Source organism: Mobula birostris, chromosome 22, assembly GCF_030028105.1.
Source record: "Mobula birostris isolate sMobBir1 chromosome 22, sMobBir1.hap1, whole genome shotgun sequence".
NCBI classification, from domain to species: domain Eukaryota; kingdom Metazoa; phylum Chordata; class Chondrichthyes; order Myliobatiformes; family Myliobatidae; genus Mobula; species Mobula birostris.
Window position 1 is genome coordinate 38,960,940 of NC_092391.1, and position 20,487 is coordinate 38,981,426.

A 20,487-nucleotide genomic window follows, 5' to 3' on the forward strand; every position below is an offset into this window, starting at 1 on the left:
TATTGTTATTCAACCATACACATGTATACTGCCAAACAAAACAACATTCCTCCAGACCAAGGTGCACAACACAGTACGTATAACTCACACACATAAAGGAATATTGCCACAAGTAAATTAACAAATAATAAGATGCATTTACAACACAAGTTAAACAGCATAACGCTACTGGTGTTACATGCCTGATGAGACCTTCACAGAGAGCACAAATGTTCCATAATATATGTAACATTCATCAAACTTTTGCTCAAATCCTTAACTTGTCATCACTTTGATTTTATCTGATTTATTTTGTGTGAGGTCTCTTGCAATGTCCCTCATGTTAGAGTTCCCACTATAGGCTCTATCACAATGTATGAATGATACCTACTAAACTCAGAAATTTACAACTCTTTCAAAACTATTTCTGAATGAAAAGTACACTGACATAATGATTTATAGTCAAAAGCACAGCTTCAAAGTTGACGGAATAAACATAAACATGTGTTACATCATATTTCAGTGTCTTCATTAAAGGTTTAGGTTGACATTTAGGCAAATGTTCGGTTATGTGAAAAGTAAAATTTAATATCCTCACATCTGATACAAAATAGACTTACAGCTGCTCAGTGACACATGAACTTGTCAGCTATGGTGACATTTCATCTTAAACAACACAAGGATAAATGAAGGACAAAAATTAAAGCCAATAATATTAAAATTGGTGGGAAAGCAGTTTCTATGATGAGCTCTTTGCAAGAGGATTATGGATAGGTTGGGTAGGCAAGCCACAAATGGATTTTAATGTGGGAAAGGAGGAGTTTATGCACATTCGAAAGAGAAATTAAAGAAAAAGCTACTATCTTAATGGAGAAGGACTATAAATGAGTAAAGTATAGAGGGATCCGGGTACTCAACATCAGTAAAACCATAGAACTGATTGTGGACTTCAGAAAGGGTAAGACGAGGGATCATACACCAATGCTCATAGAGGGATCAGAAGTAGAAAGAGTGAGCAATTTCAAGTTCCTGGGTGTCAATATCTCTGAGGATCTAACCTGGACCCAACATATCAATGCAACTACAAAGAAGGCACAACAGCATCTACATTTCATTAGGAGTTGAGGAGATTTGGTATGTCACCAAAAACACTCGCAAATTTCTACAGATGTACCATCGAGAGCATTCTGACTGGCTGCATCACTGTATGGTGGGGGGGGGGGGGGGTGCGCAAATGCACAGGATTGAAATAAGATGCAGAGAGTTGTAAACTGAGTCAGCTCAATCATGGGCATTAGCCTCAGCAGTATCCAGGATATCGTCAAGGAGTGATGGCTCAAAAAGGTGGCGTTCATCATTAAGGTCCCTCATCACTCAAGTCATGTCTTGTTCTCATTGCTACCATCAGGTAGGGGGTACAGAAGCCTGAAGTCACACACTCAATGATTCAGGAACAGCTTCTTCTCCTCTGCCATTCAAATTCTGAATGAATATTGAATACTTTTTTTTATTTCTATTTTTGCACGACTTACTTAACTACTTAGTATATACACTTATTGAAATTCAGAATTTTTTATTATGTTTTGTACTATATTGTACTGCTGCGGCACAGACAACAAATTTCACAACATATGCGGATGATATTAAACCAGTCTCTAATTCTTGTGAGTCATAAAGAGTTAGCAATCAGATGCTGCAAGTGTTTGGGATAACAAATGGCACATTGGCGGGGGAGAAGTAGGGAGGGAGGGGGGAGAGGAAGTGGGGATCAAATTGTATTTATTTGGTTGTAGTACACGTTAATTTGCCATAGTTGGAAAGGCTGCTATATAAATGTAAGTTTTTATTGTTCTTTCTACAGTTCAGGTGCCCACAGAGTCTCCGTTTCAGAGGATAGTGGAGAAAAACAACATTTAAAAGACAAAGGAACTCAGTAAATCAGGGAGCAACCACAGAGTTGAACAAACAATCCATGTTTCGGGCCAAGACATTGACTGTTGTTCATTTCCATAGATGCTGCCTGATCTGCTGAGCTCCTCCAGCAGTTTGTGTGTTGTTTTAGATTTCCAGCATTTGCAGACTTTAATGTGTTTACAATTTAAAAGACATTTGGCTCATCAGTATGAAAATTTTAGAGCAGGGGGTCCCTACCGGGGTCCACAGACACCTCAGTTAACGGTATTGGCCCAAGACATAAAAATAGTTGGGAATAAACATATCTGTGCTATATGCATTATGAGTTTCACATGGCAATCTTCTTGAATGTCGCAAAATAAAATTATAATAAATTATAAAAATGTATGTGGCAATAAATTCATCAGCAGTTAGTTACCAACACAGAGTCATGAAATGTGAAGAAAATGTATTACTGTGCAAACATTCCCCACCCACAGCTCTAAGATCAATCATTCCTCCCAAACATACTACATATACCATTATCATCTTCTCAGTTATTTATAACAGAGGAAATTTAGTTAAGTTTTTACTTTTCACTCAGCAAATTGTCCTAATTTGGGATTCCTGGCCTGAAAACAAATACATAGGCAATCAAAGGCGTCAAGAGATGCAAGTCTTAGTTCGTGTTTACTTTAAGCAAGGCACGCACATACCACGTGGTAACGTGATAACGAATGCCATTTATGTACTTTCACATAGAACCTGCAATGCATTATATAAACAACAAAGAATGCTTAATCAAACAATATTTACATTATTACTAAAATATTCAATATGCATCAAAATAAACATCTATTATGTTGCTTTATTATGAAACAAAAAAGCAAAATATATTTAATAAAAAGGGATAGAGTGAGTCATCAGATTTTGAATGGGAGTAGCAGTAAACCTGAAATATTCCATTGTCAAGGTCATCAATAGTATAATTCACAAGGCAGCCTATTTGTGCCCTTCATCAGGAAAGCAGAATATAGGTAAAAAGAAGAGATACCACACACTAGGCCTCACATGCACAGTGCAAGATCAACCTCAGGACTCCAGACATCCCACCCTGCAAAAACTCATTTCAGGGAGGTAGCACCATCAATTTGCGGGACACTCCCGGAACTTCCGGGAGAGGTGGGATGTCTGCAATAGAGTAGCTCCTTAGCAGCTAGCCAGCTAATTTAAATAACGTTAGCTATGCTAATGAACGAATGACACCTGTTAAACTCACCTCAACATGTCTTTTACATTTTAACCCACCATGGGCAATAGAAAAGTCACTGTTGAGCAACACTGTCATTATTTTTGACCCCTATTAGGCAGGGGCACACTTTAGTATAGTCTGGGGTGACGTATGTTTTATATTTTCTTTTTTTGAAACACTCTGCCATAGCGCACGCTCTCTCTCTCTCTCTCTCGCTCTTGCGCTCTCTCTTGCTCTCTCTCTCACTCTCGCGCTCTCTCTTGCTCTCGCTCTCACGCTCTCTCGCTCGCTCAAACAAAATCGATTTCCGAGATATTGTATATAATTTGCGGGCATCAGGGAGCCACTATCAATAAGCGGGAGACTCACGGAACTTCTGGGAGAGGTGGGATGTCTGGGACTCCCTAGTCATGGACGCCCCATACACATGAACCAATATCTAATGAATCTACATATGAATAGATTCAATAGAACTATGAATCTATTCTTATTCATCTTGGGTGACCAATAGGATAAATGGAAATAGATCTCCTAGCTGCTATGGGACTGAGGACAACTTCTGCTGGATGAGAATGGGACATTTCCACTCATTTTCTCTCTCCAGCTCTCTCCCACATCGAACCACAGTTATCAGGGGGTGGGAACACTGGGGAGATTCCCTTGTTTACTCTCTTTGTCAGTGAGTGCGGCTATTGGCCACTCTTCCCAAGCCTGTTCCCTCTCCCGTCACCACTGTTGCTGAGATCCTCTCCCACACACCATTGTTGTTCTTTTCTGACTGCTCAATTCATTGTCAGTTCTAAGGAAAAGCACCCTGATAATCTAGGGACAGCCTGTACTCTTATTTCCTAACAGGTAATAGCAAAAGATGGAAATCAAATGAAAAAGGTGTTAAAAGATAGGTGGAGGGGCAGGTAGTGTTGAGGAAAATCATAGGTGAGGCTTTACATTCTTATGCAGAGGTAAAGGGTGACCTCAAGATTTGAACTGTCCATTGGGGACTGATACTGCAGGGCTGATTACACCATTAAAAACAAGACTGTATGGGCTGGCTGGTGGCACTACGACATCGGCGCCGGACCCAGGAGCAGAGGTTCCCGGGTTCAAAACTAATCGGGTCCGCCCCTGAGTATGCTTTCCATCCACGCCGGGTTGAGTGTCGAGATCGCAACTCGACCTCGTAAAACAAAGAGAAAATACTGCGAAAAATGTCTGTGTGAGGAGTGGCGCGCCACACAGTCTCTCTCTCGCTCCGCACCTTGAAAAAGCCATCATCACAGACGCATGCACGAACACGCAGACGCACACGCACGCCAAAAAACAAACAAGACTGGTAAGACATCAGAGCAGAATTGGCCCTTTGGCCAATCGAGACTGCTCCTCATTTGATCGCGGCTGATGCATTTCCCTCTCAGCCTCATTCTCCTGCCTTCTCCTCATAACCTTCTATGCCCTGCCTTTTTAAGAATCTATCAACCTCCACCTTAAGTACACTCAATGACCTGGCCTCCACCGCTGCCTGTGGCAAAGAATTCCACAGACTCGCCACTCTCTGGCTAAATTAATTCCTCCTCACCTCCATTCTTACTGGACATCCCACTATTCTGAGGCTGTGCCCTCTGGTCCTAGACTCCCCACTATAGGAAACATCCTCTCCACATCCACTCTACCTATGCCTTTTAACATTCAATAGCTTTCAATGAGATTCCCCCTTATCCTTCTAAATTCCAACAAGTACAGGCCCAGAGCCATCAAACGTTCTTCATATGATAAGCTGTTCAATCTCAGAATCATTTTTGTGAACCTCTTTTGAAACCTCTCCAATGTCAGCACATCTTTTCCGAGATAAGGGGAACAAAACTGCTCACAAGACTCCACGTGGGACCTTGCCAGTACCTTACAAAGCCTCAGCATCACTTTCTTGTTTTTATATTCTAGTCCTCTCAAGTGAATGCTAACTTTGCATTTGCCTTCCTTGCCACCAACTCAGCCTAAAAGTTAACATTTAGGGAGTCCTGCACAAGGACTAACAAGTCCCTATGCACCTCGCATTTTTGAATTTGAATGCTTTTATTCCTTCAACCAAAGTACATGGCCATACACTTCCTGACATTGTATTCCATCTGCTACTTCTTTGCCCATTCTTGTCATCTGTGCAAGTCTTTCTGTAGCCTCATTGCTTCCTCAACACTATCTGCCCCGCCACCCACCTTCATATCATCTGAAAACTTGGCTACAATGCCATCCATTTTGTCATCCAAGTCATTGACATTCAACAAAGAAGCGGTCCAAACACCAACCCCTGCGGAATACCAGTAGTCACTGGCAGTCAATCAGAAAAGGTTCTCCTTATTCCCACTATTTACCTCCTGCCAATCAGCCAGTGCTCTGTCCATGCTAATATCTTTCCTATAACACAATGAGCTCTTATCTTGCTAAGTAATCTCACGTGTGGCACCTTGCCAAAGGCCCTTTGAAAATCCAAGTATGCAACATCCACCGATTCCCTTTTGTTTATTTTGCTTGTTATATCCTCAAAAGAATTCCATCAGATTTGAGAGGTAATATTTGCCTTTAGGAAACTATGTTGACTTTGGCCCATTTTTTCATGTCCTTTCAAGTACCCTGAAATCTCATTTTAACAATCAACTGCAATATCCTCCCAACCACTGAGGTCAGGATAACTGGTCTATAATTTCCTTTCTTCTACCTCGCTCCCTTCTTCAAGAGTGGAGTGACATTTGCAATTTTCCAGATCTTCGGAAACATGACAAAATCTAGTGATTCTTGAAAGACCATTACTAGTGTTACCACAATGTCTTCATCCAACTCTTTCAGAACTCTGGGGTGTAGTTCATCTGGTCCAGGTGACTTATCTACCTTCAGACCTTCTGGCTTCCCAAGCACCTTCTCCCTAACAACCACACTCACATATGCCCCCTGACACTCTTGAACTTCCAGCATACTGCTAGTGTCTTCCACAGTGAAGACTGATGCAAAATACTTATTCATTTCATCCACCTTTTCCTTGTCCCACATTACTACCTCTCCAGTATCATTTTCCATATCTACTCTCACCTCTCTTTTACTCTTTATATATCCGAAGAAACTTTTGGTATCCTCTTTCATATTTTTGGCTAGCTTACTTACATATTCCGTCTTTTCCATTTTATGACTTTTTAACTTGCCTTCTGTTGGTTTTTAAAAGCTTCCTAATCCTCTAACTTGCAAATTATTCTTTCTCTATTATAAAAGTATTTATAAAAATGAGGGACAAAGATTTAAATAAACAACAAATGGAGAAAAAAATCTTTCTCTCCCTCTCCAATTCCTATAAAGAAAGAATCTCTTTAAAAAGCATCTCCATTAAACACAAATGCCACCTATTCTCTACATGAAATCATTAATGTATGTAAGTCGATGTCCCTTGTACGCTTGGTTTGTAGTAAAAGTAAAAGCTCCAAATAAAATATTATGAGATTCAGGGACCTGTCACTGCGTTTGCCAGTCTTGATGGAGGAAAACGGTTGATTTAGCTTTCAAACCTATCCCACTTCTGGTTAGCAATGAAAACATACAGAGATTTCTGACCTGAAGAGTTGGTTTCTATTTGCTTTGTTTCGCAAACACACTAGGATCTTGCCTGCACAAACTTATTGACCAGGCCCAGTTCAGACAATAGGACCTGGGTTACCACAGTTACCAAATCAACAGACTCCAATACTTTTATTCTACAGACTGTATCCAGGAGTGGATACAGTCTACCCAAGTGTGTTTGGCACAGGACAAAGCACACAAATTTTGGATTTCAGAAAGAGCCCTCAGAGTCAGTGTTTGCTTGGATGTAACCCTTTTATGTCTGGGACAACTAGGGATGTGTAATAAACACTGGCCTTGCCAATTATTCCGCATCCCAAAACAGTAATTAAAAAATACTCGGTTCCTTACCGTTGTTATAGCTGGAGGTGGTAATAGGAATAGATTCTTACTACCTATTAAATGATCCCAGCGCTGTGCATCTCAAATTGACAACCAACTCCAGCTCCTGGCCTTTATGTCATTTAGTTACCAAGCCCAGTGGAACCACTTCTCCTGAAGAAGGGGCAAAGGGACAGGTTATTGGTGCCTTAAAACAAGTCTCTTTCGGCAGCTGGGGCTCGTCAGCCGCAGTCGGCAGTGCATCTAGAAGGAAAACTCTGACCTAAAACCTCCCCTGCCTTGCAGCTATACCCACTCACGGGGAAGGCATCAGGAGCAAACCTCAAGGGAAAAATCCAGAGCTGGAGTCCCTAAGATAGTCTTACATTGAGCTCAATTCTGACTCACAACTGCTGCAATACCACTGGTGCCAAACTTCATCGATCTCTGCTGTTCCTTAGGACTCATCAGCTGTGTGGAGAGGGGGAGCCTGCTGCCTGGGCAACAGCTTGCTCTCCACATCGTAGTGCCCTGGCTTGCGTATCACCTAGGCAACCAGGACACAACGTCCATGGTCGACCCCGACCAACCGAAAGCCTCACTCTTATGCTCAGATCTAATTCTGCACCGCTGAGAGATATAATAAAGCACACAGAGTAAAATTATTGTTCGTCAAACAGGCTTGAGAGTCGGCAAAAGAATAAAACGCTGAGCCACCTTGCATTCCTTTTTGCCAACTCCTGCGTGCAGGTCGGCTCATCTTCAACTTTCATGCCTGTCTGATGGGATCCACAAGTCAGAGGTGAGATGGAGCACAGATGCTGCCACCTCTCGTCTCCTACACACCGGACTCAACATTAGTCCCGTGGCACAGCACTAATACGTTAAGCAGGAAAGCCAGATGGGCAGCATCCCAGGGAGGATTGGTGTAGCTGTGAACAACTACAAGTGAAGGCAAATATTTTAGCCTATTTTACTACTGTTTAATTTGAGATAATTTTAATTGAATTATATTTTTCTTTTTTATTTATATTTATCTGAACATTTTTAATTGCCTCTGATCATGAATGAGACTCTCAGGGTGATCCTCACAGAATCATGCAGTACAGGATGAGGCCTTTTGGTCCATCAAGTCTGCACTGACCACCACCCAGTATCATTCCAAGCCTATTTTATTCCCTCCACCTTCTCATTAACAGCCTTCAGAATCTACCGCTCACTTATAAACACGAGACCGGTTAACCTACCAATGCGCATGGTTCTGGGTTCTGGGAAGCAACTAGAGCTCCCGGAGGAAACCCATACGGTCAGGGGGAGAACGTGCAAACTCCACGCAGTGGAGCGGCAACTCGAATAAACCAATGCCGCTGCTGGAGATCAAGCAGGAGGAGCTACCCTGTATGACGCGGCCTCTGATCAATCCAAGAATAATGTTCAAAAAGCCAAAATGTGTTCGCTCCTTTATTAAGAAACTAGCAAAGCACACAATCCTGAAGTGATGAAACTTATGAAACTAAAGCTTGGAATATTAAAAGTACTTAAGTGAAGTTAAGTAGAGTTAAGTGATTTCAAATGCATTTAAGTGGTCAACAAAAGACATGACACCCGACAGCTCTAAGCTAACCAGAATAAAACTTGAATATGTAACTAACCTTCACTATTACCATGCCCCCACCCATGTAACTAGCTACCATAATAAACACACAAGGCAAAATACAATACAGATAGAGAACAGATGCATGACTTCTATAGGCACGATTCAACTTGTGAGACAGCCAGCTTTACCAGCTGTGCCATAGTGCCACTCCATCAGCGAGGCTCCAAGATTCAGCACCTGAAGCTTGTTCAGATTACACCTCACTCCACCCCACGGGATGACCCTCAGATTGAAGGGTCTACTTGGCAGGACGTGCCCCCGTGAGACAGGTCAGTGCGTGTGGATCCAGGACAAGCTGGTCCGTTCACTTACAGTCAGCCTGGAGATCTCATATATAGAATTTATAGAACAATGTCAGGTCGTTCTAGTCTCTGCTGCATTTTCCTTCATACAAATTCTCTCTCTCAATAACTCCAGGTCCCTCTATATCATTTTTTTCTCTTTTATCCCCTCCTGCATTTATCTAGTTCTCCATAAGTACACCTTAATTAAGTACAATGTTACTTAAATAATAAGTCCTGACGACAGGTCTCGGCCCAAATTGTCGACTGTACCTCTTCCTATAGATGCTGCCTGGCCTGCTGCATTCACCAGCATTTTTTGTGCGTGTTACTTAAATAAATGTTCCTTTTTTTCACTGCGTAGTTGTCTGATGTTTGGATGATTTAAACACCGGGTCAATGGATTGAAAAAGCAGGGTGATGAGACAAGAGGTGAAGGTCGGGCAGTTTCTTCTCGCTGCTCGACGACGTTTACTCAGCTCTGCATTGAAATGAGGCTGAGGTCATGGCCTGCTCTGGCTGCTCCAGGCTTTGTGCCTGCAGACCGACTTTTGCTCTGAATGCAATTCGCTGACATTAACTATTTGCACGATTTGTTTTTTCACTCTCTACGCACTGGGTGCTTGACGGTCTTCTCTTTGTTATGGGTTCTTTTTGTTCTGTGGCTGCCTGTGAGGAGACAAATCTCAGGGTTGTATAATGCAAACATACTTAAATAATAAATGAACTTTGAACAAGTGCGAACATCTTCACCTTGTTTACCTTTGTTATGTTAAAGTATTCCATTTGAATCTCTTACAGCATTCTTGCTTACTATGTCACAGGAGACCATTCAGCCCACTGGGTCCTTGCCAGTACGTAGAAGAATCCCATTCACTCCTCTCATAGTCCTTCAATTTATTCTTATACACGCATTCATTTTTTTTGCATTTACTTATACTAAGGGGTCATTTACAGTAACCAATTAACATACCTGCTCTTCTTAGGATGTAGGAGGAAACCAGAGCACCTGGGAAAAACCCACACAGTCCCCTTTCCTATCAGACTCCCTCTTCTCCTGCCCTTTATCTTTCCAATGTACCTGGCTTCACCTAATACTTTCCAGCTATCCTCCTTCCCCTGCTCCCAGCTTTGTATTCTGGTGTCTTCCTCTTCTTTGTGGGTCCTGAAGAAGGGTCCTGTCCTGAAATGTCAATTGCGTACTCTCCTCCACGGCTGCTGCCTGACTTGCTGATTTCCTCCAGTATTGCTTTGGATTTCCAGCATCTACAGATAAGAATCACCACATCCTGCTTTTGTTGGAAAAATTCTAACATCATCCAATCCTTTGATAACTTTTTTTTAATAATATGGTGTGCAGCACACTACCCGTTCATTACCCTCACATATAGCTGCAGTCTAATTGTGCTACAGTTACTAAAGAAGGTCCCTTTCTCTCCGATGCTGAATGCAAGCCAAAGCGGCCTGAGTGGGCAACATGAGTGGCGAGTCAGGGTGATCCATGATCAGATGATAGGCCACAGGCTTAGATTCAGTCAGGACAGTTGCCACCCTCCAGCATGCAGGAGTAGGTTTCATTCAACTGTGCATGTTTACTATTATCTGCAAAGGAAAGTCTCTTCCTTATGTCAAACAAAGCTTTTAAAATTGAAAGCTTCAGTCCCATGTTTAAAAATCCACGCCAGAATAATTTTGTCAACTTTTGCCGGACATACTCCTGTTACTAAAAATTAAACATAATGCTAGCAGCCAGAGTGAATAATCAAAGTGTACTTAAAAATCACTCCTTTTCACCTTATATATTTTTATTAAAGAAAATGGTTTGTTGTTGTTCAGTCGAGTCCGACTCTTCATGACCTCATGGACTATAGGGTCCATAGGGTTTTCATGGCAAGATACGGAAGTAGATTGCCAGGCCATTCTTCCACACAGATACTGCTGCTGCCCAGGTTGGGGCCCGGCTGGGTTTGAACTCAGGACCATCTGTCTTGGTGGTGCCACTACACCATCAACCGGCCCAAAAATAAACTGGTGGCAACAGCAAAAATCCATTGGACAATTTTTTTTCCACCGTTAGCCAGTTGTCTATTTGTGTTCCAATTGGTCGTCAGGTAACCAAAGGCAAAAGCATGAGGGCAGGCTGATTGGGAGGCTGGAGCTCAGATGATTGTGACATAATCAATTGCAGATGTTAGAATCTGGACCAACAAACAACCTGCTGCAGAACCCAACAAGTCGAGCAGCATCCGTGGGAGTAAATGAATTGTTGATTTTTCAGGTCAAAACCCCACAGTAAGTAGTGAAAGATATTCAAACACTGTTGGCTAACGTGGTCAAACACATCTTAAAAGAAGGGACCCACATCTTTTCTGATAAAAGACTCTAGATATCGCACAGTGAACTTCAAAAGCCTTTACATATATTACCCTATTGTGAAGTCAAGATCAAAATGTACAATTCTAAGTGGATAAGATCTGTAAAGCAATTTTAAGCATGAGACATGTCACTCCCTCTGTATCTCATTAGTGATCAGTTTAGACTATAGACCTTTGTGGTGTTCTTGCTTTGAACAATGTATCAATTTCACATGAGTTTATTGCAGTAGGATTTTAAGAGTTTTAGTTCATGTACTAGCTCATGAATAGAACTCTATTGCATAACTGAGCAATTATGAAGACATCATGTGATGTTCTAAGTGTACTGTGAAGCCCAGATGACAGCCAGATGAAATTAAAACAATTTAGTTTTTTTTTTAAACGTATCATTCTGAAGTCATAAGGAGTGCTTCTCCTTGTTTTTTGTCCATTATCAAAATTCTGAACAGTGACAATCAACAATTATGGGCAATTTACATCTCCACTGCTTCCTAATTGGTCCTGACACATTCACAAAAATGTTCAATGTAGTGTATGGAAACATCAATGTGATTTAACTGAGTGCCTTCACTTAAGTATTAGAGGATAGTTACCTCTGGATTTTATTGGCGGGGGGGAGGAGAGTTTAGAGATTGCTGGGGCTCTGGCTGAGACTTTTAAACTTTTGCTGGGCGTAAGCTACCAGATGACTTACAAGCAGGTTAAAGACTGGCAATTGCACACCAATGAGTCACACATCAGTAGCGGCCACAAGCCAAAGATGGCCAACATGGCTTTGTCAAGGGCAGATGCTGTTTCATCAGTCTGACTTTTCTGAGGAGAGAACAACATGCATTAATAAGGACTGTACAGTGGATGTAATCTACATGGACTTCTGTACGGACTTCCGTAAGGCCTTACATAGGAGACTGTTCCAAACTATTAAGGGCTATGGGATCCAAGTAAATTGGATCAGACATTGGCTTGGCAATAGGAGGCAGTGGACCATGGCAGAGGGCTGCAGTTGTGACTGGATAACTGTGGCTGGGACCCTTGCTGATTGTAATATACATGAGTGACTTTGGCCTGCACCTTACTGCCTGCCTACACACTACTATTTCTGTAATTATCATATTTTAATCTGCATTTCATTATTGTTTTCCCATATTGAATTATCTATCTTTTAAGTATCTATTTATTTATTGCGATACAGTGAGGAAAAGGAGGAATAGTCCCCTCCAGCTCCTCGAGCCACACCACCCAGCACGCCCCAATTTAATCCCAGCTTAATCACAGAACAATTTACAATGACCAATTAACCTACCAACCAGTGGGTCTTTGGACTGTGGGAGGAAACCAGAGAACCCAGGGGAATCCCACGTGGTCATGGAGAGACAGGCAGCAGCAGGAATTGAACCCTTGTTGCCTATATTGTAAAGCGTTGTGCTAACCTCTATGCTACCATGCCACTCTTTCTACCTCAATGCACAGATGTGATGTAAGTTTCTGTATGGATGGCATGAAAAGCAAAATTTTATCACTGTACCTTCGTACATGTGATGAAAATAAACCAATTTAAGTTTACCAATGTATGTGGATGTGGGAGGCATGATTAGTGAGTTTGTAGATGACATGGACCTTGATGAAATTGCTTACAGTGGAGAGGGTGGCCTTGGACTACAGTGTGATATCAATGTTATTAGGGTGTGTTCTGTAGTTAGGGTATATAGCAAGTATTTTCTTCATCAGCAAGTACTTTCTTCATCAGCAACCAGTCTTCAGACATGAACGTGAATTGTACACTGAATTTAAAATGCAGTCCTGAACAATAATTTCCTGAAGGTCTAGAGTGGACTAAATTGCAAATCAGACAGTGCTGATTAACATTCATTTTGGGTGTCTAGAGTGTGGGTGCGAAGAAGGAGGTGTGGGTAATTCAAAAGGAAGCTTTGTAGATACATTGTAATTATAGAAATGTCCTGCTGCTACCTTTGATCTTTAGCATATAAAAATGTCATGTAATATTGGGTTGGGAGCCCTTTCCCCAAGAGCATCTCATTTTGTTAAGTAAAACGTTTCTGTATCCACTAGCTTCCGTGTCTCTACAGTGACTTTGTTCACGTTACAATAAATGTGTTTGTGAAATAGGATGAGAAAAGGCAAATGGAACTTAATCATGATAGATGTAAGTTGATGCATTTTTGGAGTGCCAAGAAGGCCAAGACATATATCATAGATGATGGGGTTCCAGGGGGTATCAAAGAACAAGGGACTTTGATGTACATCTTTGAAGATGCTGGTGCAAGAAGATAAATGGTTAAGGCAGCATATGGGATACTGGCCTTTATTTGTTGGGGCACTGAATACAATAACAAGGAGGTTATGCTCCATCTTTATAAAACATAGATCAGACCCCCGATGGAGCACGTTATGCCATTCTGGACACTACATTATAGGAAGGATGCATTGGAGAGGGTGCAAAAGGAATTCCAACAGGATGTCGTCTGGGATGGAGAACTGTGGTTATAAGAAGAGATTGCAGCATGAATTATAGGAGATAAGAAGGGACACAACAGAGATACCTATATAAAATATTTAACAGTAGGAGACAGCAAGAAACTTTTCTCCATGTTAGAGGGAGATAAAACTGGAAGATGTAGATCAGAGGTGGATCGGTTTCCCCAGACAGTGATGAATACAATACCCAAGACAATGACTATTGTCTAGTAGCACTTACATCGACAGTGATGAAGTATTCTGAGTGGTTGGTGATGAAACATACCAACTCCTGCCTGAGAGGTGATTTAGATCCACTCCAATTTGCCTACCAGAGACAGGTCCACAACAGATGCCATCTCATTGCGTCTTCACTCAACCCTGGAATGTTTGGACTGCACAGATGCTCTTTATCGACTCCAACTCAGCATTCAATACCACTGTTCCTTCAAAACTGATAAAATATCCTGGACTTTGGCCTTAATGCCTCCTTCTGCAATTGGACCCTCAGATTTCACATTTGCAGACCCCAGTCAGTTCAGATTGACAACAACATCTCCTCCATGACCTCAATCAGCACAGTGCATGACAAGATTCTGTGCTTAGTCTCCCTGCTCTACTCGCTTTACACTTATGACTGTGTGGCTAAACACAGCTCAAATACTATATTCAAGTTTGCTGATGACACCACTGTCAGAGGCTTAATCAAAGGTGGTAATGAATCATCAAGGAGGGAGATTGAAAATCTGGCTGACTGATGCCATAACAACAACCTCTTACTCGAAGTCAGCAAGACGAAGAAGCTGGTTACTCTCTTTAGGAGAAGGAAACTACATGTCCATGAGCCAGTCCTCACTGGAGAAACAGAGATAGAGAGAGTGAGCAACTTTACATTCCTCAATATTATTATTTCAGAGAACCTAAAGATCTGAAACTTCAACAAACTTCTATAGATATGTAATGGACAGCATATTGACTGACTGCATCACAGCCTGGTAGGGAAACACTAAAGCCCTTGAATGGGAAATCCTACTAAAAGTAGTGTTTATGGCCCATTCCACCATGGGTAAATCCCTGCCCACCACTGAACACATCTACACAAAGCATTGTCGCAGGAAAGCAGCATCTGTCATCGGGGCCCCCACCGTACAGGTCATACTCTTTTCTTGCTGCTGCCATTAGGAAGAAGGTACAGGAGCACCACCAGGTTCAAGAACAATTTTACCCCTCACCCGTCAGGCTCTTAAACCAAAGGGCATAGCTTCACTCAACAGCACTTGCCCCATCATTGAAATATTCCCACAACCGATGATTACACTTTCAAGGACTCTTCATCTCGTGTTCTCGATATTTATTGCTTATTTATTATTATTTCTTTCATTTTGTATCTGCACAGTCTGTGGTCTTTTGCACACTGGTTGAATGACCATGTTGATGCGGTCTTTCATTGTGTCATTGTTACTATTCTATGGATTTATTGAGTATGCCCACAAGAAAATGAATCTTAGGGTTGTATATGGTGACATACATGTACGTTGACAATCAATTTAATCTGAACTTTGAGGACATTGGCAGAAGCAGTGTCGCGAATAGTATTTAAGAGATGTCTAGTAAGCACTTGAATCATTTCAGCATAGAAGACTATAGGTTAAGTATTGGTAGCTGGAGTTAATACAATGGGTGCCCACCGGTCAGTATGCATGTGATGGGCTGAAAGGCCTGTTTCCATGCTATATGACTCTGTGAATGATCCATCAAGTAAACTACAGCAATATAATACTTCTTGTGATATTCAGCTTAAAGCATAGTAGTTCCTAAGTAAAGGCTCAAAGGTTCATTTATTATCAAAGCATATATCCAGATACAACTCTGAAATTTATCTTTTCCAGATAGCCATGAACCAAAGAAAGAACATGAAAGTCATTCAGAAATATCAAACCCACTTCCCTACACAATCCTGATCAACAACCCCCAAAATCCTTCACCCACACAAAAATGGAACAAGAACATCAATCACTAACAACCCCTCCCCCGCACAAAAAAACAGAACATCAACCTCCAAACTCTCTCCCCTCACACAACAAAATGGGAAAGGAACAACAAAAAAAACACAGAATATAGAAACCACAAGTCTGACAAAGTCCACAGTCTATAAACACAATAGTCCAATCCACAAACTCAGAACCAAGATACCACAGACATCGCACCTCTCCCAGAACTACCGGGAGTCTCCCGCATATTAATAGTGGCTCCCTGATGCCTGCAAATTATATACAATATCAGGGGAATGAATTTTTTTGAGAGCGAGCGAGAGAAAAGCAAGAGAGAGTGCGAGAGCGACCACGAGAGAGAGCGCGCGCAAGAGAGCGAGAGAGGAAGCGAGAGAGAGCCAGCGAGAGAGCACCATGGCAGTGTTCCAAAAAAATATATAAAACATACATCACCCCAGACTACACTAAAGTGTACCCCTGCCTAATAGGGGTCAAAAATAATGACAGTGTTGCTCGCTGCACTGTTTGCAACAGTGACTTTTCTATTGCCCATGATGGGTTAAGACTGTAAAAGACATGTTGAGGTGAGTTTAACAGGTGTCATTCGTTCATTAGCATAGCTAACGTTATTTAAACTAGCTGGCCAGCTGCTAAGGAGCTACTCTATTGCAGGCATCCCACCTCTCCCGCAAATTGATGGTGCTACCTCCCTGAAATGAGATTTTGCAGGGTGGGATGTCTGATACCATACTCTGGTATCACCAACATTCGTTGATAGAGAGGGACACTATAAGAGGCAGAGAGGCCTACCTGCCTGGCAACCTAGCAATTAACCTACCAACTGGTAGGTCTTTGAATTGTGCGAGGAAAACGGAGCACCCAGAGGAAACCCAAACGGTAACAGGGAGCACGTACAAACTCCTTACAGGCAGCAGTGGGAATTGAACTCGAGTCACCTGTACTGCAAAGCGTTGTGCTACCGTGCCAATTTGTAGAGCTGCTGCTTTATAACTCCAGAGGCCCCAGTTCAATTCTGATCTCAGGCCCTGGATTGTTCACATTCTTCCCATGGCTTTTCTCCTGGTGCTCCATGCCCCCAGGTATGTGTAAATTAGCCACTGAAAGATGTTCCTGGCTTGTACGTGAGTGATAGAATCTGGGTGATGGGAGAAAACGGAGATTTGATGGCAATGCGATGAGAATAATAAATAGGATTATTATATTACCATTTCAAGACATCCAGAAAGAATAAAGTGCATGATATGACTGTAAGATTTTTAACATCTAATTTTTTGGATCTGTTAATACAAGTTGAATATGTTCCAAATCTGTCCCTAGAAGCAGCTTTATTGAACTGAGCTAATTCATTACATGTGTTTTAAACTGCTGTGTACATATATCTATTGATGCTTTTGGACACATCTTCAGTGATGTTTCTGGAATCATCGGGTGTTTCAAGTCTTTCAACATCATACAACCTCCTCCAGGTGACCCATCCGGGGCTGATCAGACCCCAGCTTGTGTCCAGATGGCTAGCTACTTATAACTCCATGACTCCCCTCTTTTGAGCCACAGCCATCTTGAGGCCCTCTCTGCCGCATCGGTGGTACTGCGTATGGCTCTCCTCTTCCTCTCTCCCTCGATGCCCAAAATGCTGAAGGCTCTAACTAAAGAACGGGCTACGAATCCCCTACAACCAACCTCCACTGGGAGACACCTCGCTCTCCATCCAGCCTGATGACAGTTGCTGACCAGTCCCGCGTACTTGGAGAGCTTCCTTTCAAAGGCCTCCTCCAAGCTATCTTCCCATGGGACTGTCAGCTCCAGCAGCACCACTTGCTTAGTAGACTCAGACACTGGGACAATGTCTAGTCGCAGGGTGGTGGTTGCGATATGGTTGGGGAACTTCAGCTGCCCTTCGAGGTCCACCAACAGCTGCCAGTCCCTTACAGAGGTCAGAATGCCTGCAGATGTTCTTTTGGCAGGTATTGGCTGCTCCCCAGCTCTGACAAAGGCAATGGTCTGCTAGGAGGTTCGGGACCGCTTCGCCCACTCAACTCCTGTGCTGACGGCTTCAGCGATGGTCTTCAGGACCTGATGATGCCTCCGCCTGTACCGTCCCTCACCAAGTGCCGTTGCACAGCCGCTGGGGATGTGCTCCAGGGTTCCTCACTTGGAGCACAGTGGACACGCAGATGACTCTGCCTTGCCCCATGTGTGCAGGTTTGATGGGCTTGGAAGCACATCGTACACTGCCTGGTTGAGAAATTGGATGCGGTGTGGTTCGGCTTTCCAAAGATCAGCCCAGGTCACTTTCCTCTCAACCACATTCTCCCATCTTGTCCAAGCTCCCTGTTGCTTCATTCCCACTGCCTTGCAGGCTCTCACCTCCTCCACTACTGCTCTCACCTCCTCCTGATTTAGACAACACCTTTCCTTCCCTCTGGTGTCCATGTGGGGAGCTGGAAAGGATCCTAGCCCAGCTCGGCCTCGTGTGACCACTCCCACCAGCCTCCTGTGACGCAGCCTCGCCTCTGCCTCCTGAACAGCTTCCTCTGCCCTCCACTTCCTGCCAGTACTTACTTGGATCCCTGCTCTAGCCACCTTCGGGTCACTTGAATCCCTATACTGTAGCACCTCTCTGGCTCTTGTCAACTTGAATTCTTCCTCCAAGGATTTGAAGGGCAGTTGCAGTTTGTTGTGGTGTCCATAGAGTGCGATGCTGCTCAGACTCTTTGGCAGCCCCAGCCATCTCCTGAGGTGGTTGCTAACTCTCCTCTCTAAGGTTTCAACTGTCGAGATCAGAACTGCATAGACGAGGAGGGGCCACAGGATTCTGGGAAGAATGCCATGCTGAAACACCCAGGCTTTAAACTTCCCAGGTAGGCCAGACTTGTCCACAGATTTCAGCCAGCCATCCAACTCGGTGCAGGTTGCCTGAATGGATGTTGTGTCCCTTAAAGAGCTGTCAAAAACTTTGCCTAAGCTCTTGACTGGCTTTTCTGTGATGGTTGGGATGGCTGTGCCTGCGATGCTGAACCGGAACTTGTTCTCCACCTTCCCTTTCCTCAGCACCATCGATCTTGACTTGGCAGGTTTGAAACGCATCCGGGCCCACTCCACCAGCTTTTCGAGCCCTTGCAGAATCCTCCGGCAGCCTGGGACTGATTCAGTGGTGACTGTGAGATCATCCATGAATGCCCTGATAGGTGGTTGCCGTTGATCGGAATTCATTCTGGGCCCTCTGCACTCTGGTTCAGCAGACTTAGTGAGCACGTTCATGGCTAGGGAGAACAGTGTCACTGAGATAGTGCACCCTGTGATGATGCCGATCTCCACCTTGTGCCAGGTTGATGTAATTGCTCCTGAAGAGACCTTCATCCTAAAGTTGCTGTAATAATCAGTGATAAGGTCTCTGATTCTGCTGGGGACGTGATATTTGGTCAGTGTGAGCTACACCAGCTTGTGCGGAATGGAGCCATATGCATTTGCCAGGTTGAGCCACAGCACTGACAGGTTGCCCTTGTTCTCTCTGGCCTCCCTGATGAGCTGTGTCACCACACTGATGTGCTCCAGACAGCCTGGCATCCCTGAAATGCCACCCTTCTGGACTGATGTATCAATATAGGTTTTCTTTGCTAGGTAAGCGCACAGCCGCTTAGAAACTGCACTGAAGAAGATCTTCGCCTTGACACACAGCAAGATGATGATGCGGAACTGATCTATCTGGGTGGCATTTTCCTCCTTCGGGATCCACACCCCTTCAGCCACTCTCCACTGTTCTGGGATCTTCCCCCTTCTCCAGAAGATTCTCAGGATCTTCCACAGATGCAGCAGCAGTTTGGAGCAGTTCTTGTACACTTTGTACGCGGTGTTGCTTGGTCCTGGAGCCGAGCTTGCCCTTGCTTTGCGGACGACCTCTCTGACTTCCTTTAGTTGCAGCTCTGACATGTCGAACTGCTCATCCGGTTCAGGTGGGTCTATTAGGATGTCGCACTCTCCCAACTCCTGCTCTCTTTCAGGATCATTATATACCTTCTTCAGATGTTGGTCTACGTCCTCCTGCGAACAGGCCAATTTCCCACTGCGCTTCGGCTATGTTAAACGTTCATGTTGATGCACTATATAACATTAAGTATTTTTCACAAACACCAGCTAGCATTCTTTAACAGTATAACTTTGGAAGGGGATTTTTAGATAATTTACTTTCATAAAAATATGACATCAATATTATAACCTTCAAATCAAAGGCTGCAATAAATACTCCTTTCAATAGTGGAGTATATCATCTGGAAAATTACTAATGAGGGAGCACTCTTCAGTCAATGATATGTTTTAACAAAGGGATCATTGACCTGAGAAGAACTAGTAGTCCCAGGGAGCACTGATTGGAAATATGATCATGACAGACACAAAGGCTTATGTCCATGGCAATTACCAGATTATATTTTGCCATGATAATTGGACTGTCTGAAACAAAATAAAATTGGACTCTCAGTTGAAAATTCTAAGGACAGAAGACTCCCCAGTTTTCTTACTGTAGAAAAGGACTACTTTAATGTGGCACATCAACTTGCTTCTTAAAAATAGTGTAGTAGTGCATGATCACTCGAGTCGAGTAAGAAGTTCTCCGAAGGTTTGTCTAGGGTCGAATCACTTAATGGAG

General features: G+C 43.1%; 1 protein-coding gene across 5 annotated transcripts in view; it reads right to left on the reverse strand.

The window, feature by feature from the left end:
• LOC140186355 (uncharacterized) overlaps positions 1–20,487 on the reverse strand; it is a 95,519-nt gene that overhangs the window by 42,111 nt on the left and 32,921 nt on the right. The window lies entirely within an intron of this gene.